Genomic DNA, 4,967 nt, shown 5'->3' with positions numbered 1-4,967 from the left:
AGGCTCCGCTCCGCCAGGAAGGCTGCTGCGCCCCCGCTCCTCCTCCGCGTCGCCCGGAGCCTCCGCCAATCCGCGGCCGCCTGCGAGGGCCGCCCGTCGAACCTGCCGGCAGCCGGCCAATGGGCGCGAGAGGGAGGGCTGGGCGCGCGCCCCGCGGCGCCGGAGCTCCGGGCTGCGGCAGGCGGGAGTGCAGAGCGGCGGGGCCGAGCCGCCAGCACCGGCGCTGACGGTACCTGCGACCAGCGTCGGGGTGGGGAGGCTGCCTGGTCCGTCGCTTCCCGGGAGGAACCGTCGCCCTGAGAAGGAGCCGCAGGGACCCTTTTCGGCGAAGCCCTTCGCGCCCGTCGCCCGCTGTCTGCAAGGAGGCCGCGCCGAGGCTACAGGACGGGCGGTGCGGAAGGCGCTTGCTGGAGCCCCGCAGAACAGTCCTGGGCTGGGCCTGCACTGCACTGTTCCTGCCACCAGCCCCGGCGGGCTCAGGAGGGCTCGTCCCGCCGGCGCGTCTGGGGGAAAGTGGCCGCTCTTACCAGGAAGGCACTCAGGGACGCAGCTGGGGCTGCTCAAGGACACAGGCGCGTCCAAAGATGATGATGCCGGTTTTCTGCATTGAGCTGCCAACACTGCAGGGCAGGCAGACCTGGGTCCAGAGACTCTCTCCCTCCCTGTTTTGCCTCCTCCCCTTGGAAAAGGGGCACAAAAGAAACTTTGTTCCCCTTGATAAAAGTCCTCAGACCTGAGGGAACGGGCTTGGTTGCTACAAAGTTCACTTTTCACAACACAAAATCCTGGCATCTTGGTCAGGAACGTTATTGCTATTCTTTGAATTGAGTCGTAATCTGTGTTTAAAAAGAGGGGCAGGCAGTATTATCCCTTGTCATGTAGCCAGTGTCAGCCCAATCCTGAGCTTCCGTGGCACACGGGTGCAGCAGCACCAGAAATGGCTACTACTGCATCCTGCATGACAACAGCAGCCACAGACGGCACCTTGGGAAAGGGGGGACTTTCATAGCCTTCTCCCAGGTACCCTTATCCCAGATACCGCAATGGGGCTACTAGATTCACCACTGACCAGAAGGAACATTCATGTCGGGCACCAAACCCCAAATGAATGTACAGCTCTGCTCCACCAGTCCCTACCCACTCCCCCAGTACGCCTTCCCGCCTGCCCTCTCCCCGCCACCCACCTCCCTGGCACACCTCCTCCCCGCCCTCATTTCTCCTCCCCCCTCCCCAGAATGCTTCCCACCTTTTCCTTCCACCCCCACCCCACTTTCCTCTCTACAGCTCGGCAGGGACTGCAACAGCCAAGCAGTGGAGGCCAGGCACCTGTCTGGCGCTAGCCTAGCGCTGGCCAGCCCGGTGTTAGGCACGGCACTCGCCCTGCATTAGCTCATGTTTGCAACTGTGCTCGCCAGCAGTAAGCCATCGTATTGAGCCCAGGATTTAGCTCTTACTTCTGGGAGAAGAAACTTCCCAGTGCAGCATGGACACCCCAGCTTTCTGAAATGACAAAAAGTGGAGGAGAAACCTCAGAGCACACCTTAGTAGAGAGAAAGCTAGCCCTGTTCAAAAATGGAGGTTCCTACTTGGACAGAAACCTCAAGACATCTTGTTGGAGTGAAAGCTCTTCTGCTTTCTAGACCCAAGGAAGTTATAGGACTGTTACAAAGGAACAAAGGAATTTTTGGCAGGACAAAGGAGTTTGGGGAGCTTCTATAGGTGTGCAGCTGGAGCTTCTGGGCTTGAGTGAGTTCTTCCAGGGGACACAAAAAGAGCTTAATGAGTCCCAGGGGTGTCCCTGCTGAACAGTATGTGTGGCAGGGTGTGTTACCTCCATTTCACGTTGAGGAGACTTCTTGGCCCAGAGTCTGAAAAGAACTACCCTTTTGGGCAATTGTAATTTAATTCTGGCAGGTTATTGTTCTTGTTAGCTCCTTTTGTCAGATCCCAAACATGAAAATTTAATCAACCTTAGAAGAGATTTTCTTCCTTTGGAGCCAGCAAAATACCCTTTTCTCCAGTTCAGGGAGGCCTGCCCAACTCTGAAACTGATGAAGTCAGTTTGAACTGCATATGTGTTTGGAGAAGATGCATATGGAACATGAGAAATCCACTTTTTGTTACATAAGGCATTTGTGTTTTATTTTTCTGGTTATCTGGCCATAACCTTTGATAGAATACTGTAGTAGTTCTGAAACTGGTGGGTCATGACCCACCAGTTAATGTAAAGCTTCCCCCATCCCTTTAAGGGTCAGAGGAAGGGGGAGGTAGCAACGCAATCGCCAGGATCGCTTTGCTAAGGAGAACGGTAGTGCCAAACTGTGGGTTTGGGCAAGCAGCAGAAGGTGCAGGGAGACCTACATGGCCTTCCACAGGGTTTCCTGAGGCTTGGAATATTGAGAAACAATGCACGCAAACCACTTCTGGTGTCGCGGCACAACCAGGAAGTGGTTTGCTGTTTCTCAATATTCCAAGGTCAGGGAGCCCTGCGCAGGGCTGCTTGCCCAAGCTCACAGTAAATAAAAGCGCCTCCCTTAGTGATGCGATTGTGGGGAATGCGTCACTGCACTAACCCCTCCCCTGCAAATACTTACCTAAGGAGTAAATCCCCCTACTTACTAAGGAGTAAGGACTCAACAGTGCCTGCAGCAGCCTTCCCGGGATGCAGGGAGCCCTGCGCAAGTGCCTGCAGGACTCCCTAGCTGGTTTGAAGTGAAAGTAGAGCGATCACGCTCCACTTCTGGTTTTGCGGAAGTGGAGCGCAATCGCTCTACTTTCACTTCAAACCAGTGGGGGAGCCCTGCAGGCGCTTGTACAGGTCTCCCCACGCTCCCAGGACGATGCTGCAGGGACTGGTGAGTGCATCCCAGTCCCTGCAGCCCCCCTGAGCGGCGCAATACTGGGAATCATGTTGCAGCCTTCCCCCTGCCCCCGCTGCCTCCCTCCCCTCCCTTGCAAGAACTTACTGCGCTTTTCAACACTCCCAGAGTGTTTGAAAATCACAGCCCTAAGGTCTGCTGGGGAGCTTTCTTAAAGTGGGAGAGTCTTCTTGATGTTAGCCCCCTCTCTATGGAACTCTCTATGGATGTTCCTCTCCAAGGAAGTTGCTCCCCCAGGAGGTTCATTGTCTACTCTCCATCTTTTCAGTTCTGTTGATCTCTGAAGATCTATTTATTCTCTTTGGTTTTTCTAGATTATATTTAGTTTTTGTTTGCTTCTGTGATTGTTTTGTTTTTCTGATGTTTTTACTTGGATTGATTTGTTTTTAGTATGTTTATTGTATTTTAAAAGATGTTAACTACTTTGCGAAAGTCTAAAAAGGAAATTTCTCCAGTCCTAGTCCTAACTAGGACCTTAGTCCTCCAGTCCTTAGTCCTAACAAGCAGGTAGCTCCTCCCTCTCAGTTGGCAGGCCAGAGTCTTTTGTTCCTCCTGAGGGGAGGGACTGCCTAGACTCCCCAGACTGGCCTAGCCTTTCAGTGAAGCAGGACAGAGTTGGTTCAGCTCTGCTGAAACCCCCACTGGAGAATGCAGGGAGGGTAATTTTTTCTTTTCCCTTTTCCCCCCAGCTTTCCCTCTCCTCTCTCCAGCCTCTCAGCAGGCAATCTGCCTGCTGTACCTTCCTTTTTTTCACCAACAGGCTACTGCTTGCCTGGAGGTTCTCTCGGGGCTGCCTGCTTTAGAGTAAGGCAGCCCATCTATTTTTTTTTTTATTTGGCACCCTTCCACGCCTGAGCTCAGCGCCTCTGCCAAGAGGCAGCAGTTTGCTGGGCCCACCTGCACGCACCCAGTAACCTGGGCTCAAGCGCTGCCCTCACCTGACGCCAGAGCAGCCCTCCTTCAAGCGGCAACAGCCACTCGCCATGGGAGCGCTCAGGGCTGCCCTCACCTGACCCAGGGCAGTCCCTTTAAGCGGCAGCAGCCCCTCACCACAGAAGCACTCAGGGCTGCCGTCACTCAATCCCAGGGCAGCCCCTTTAAGCAGCAGCAGCCGTGCAACCAGCGGAGCGCTCCCGCACCTCCAGCCACTCGCCCCCCCCCACACCTGGCAGGGGCAAAGCAAGCTCGCCCACGAGTGCTCAGGCTGCAGCCAGCCTCTGGAGCCACTTTCCCCTGGCTGCTGCAGGGGCACAGAGCTTCCTCCTTCCTGCCTCCTCATCCAGGAGTGCCACGTGGCCGGTGGGCACCATCTTGAATTAGCTGGTGAACTTGCCAACATATAAGAAGCAGCCTTGTCAGTGGTTTAGCTGAGGCATCTGCTTCCCAGAGTCACAGAACAATTGGCGCCCCACACAATTAAATAAAAATATATAATAATAATTAATAAATATTTAACTAATTATCAGCTACTCAACTATATTTCAGAAGCAGTAATGCATTAGCAATCTCTTGCTAGCAAATTAGCAAATTCTAATGTTTTAATTCTAATTCTAATTAATTCTAATTCTAATTAATTCTAATTAATTAATTCTAATTCTAATCTAATTCTAACATTCTAATTCTAATGTTCTAATCTCATAATTTAGACAATTGAGGGAAGAAGTGAAATAATATCAACATGAAAATAAAACTGAAATATGAAAGTTGACAGAGGGAGATGAATGCATAAACAAATGAATAAAATTTAGTAAATTAGACTTTTTCAAAAACATTTCCCAACAAAACTGAATAAATTTAGGCAGTGGGTTGTATGCAATAAAATCAACCATGACAAATGTTAAACAATGGAGTGAAAAAATATATATAAAAAGAAAATGGTGGAACTTGCTAGACCAGTGGTTCCCAAACCTTTTAGCACCAGGACCCACTTTTTAAAATGACACTCCATTGAGACCTACCTAGCTTTATGAGACTTAGAAAAAAGAGTGCTAGAAAGAAATAATGGACAGGACACTTTGCTAGAGAGCAAGCCAGAAACAGCAGTTAAAAAACCAGTGCCCGCCAGGTGCTTAGAGTTCCATTTTACTG

Source organism: Tiliqua scincoides, chromosome 8, assembly GCF_035046505.1.
Source record: "Tiliqua scincoides isolate rTilSci1 chromosome 8, rTilSci1.hap2, whole genome shotgun sequence".
Classification (NCBI taxonomy): Eukaryota; Metazoa; Chordata; class Lepidosauria; order Squamata; family Scincidae; genus Tiliqua; species Tiliqua scincoides.
Note: the sequence above shows the minus strand (reverse complement) of the source record.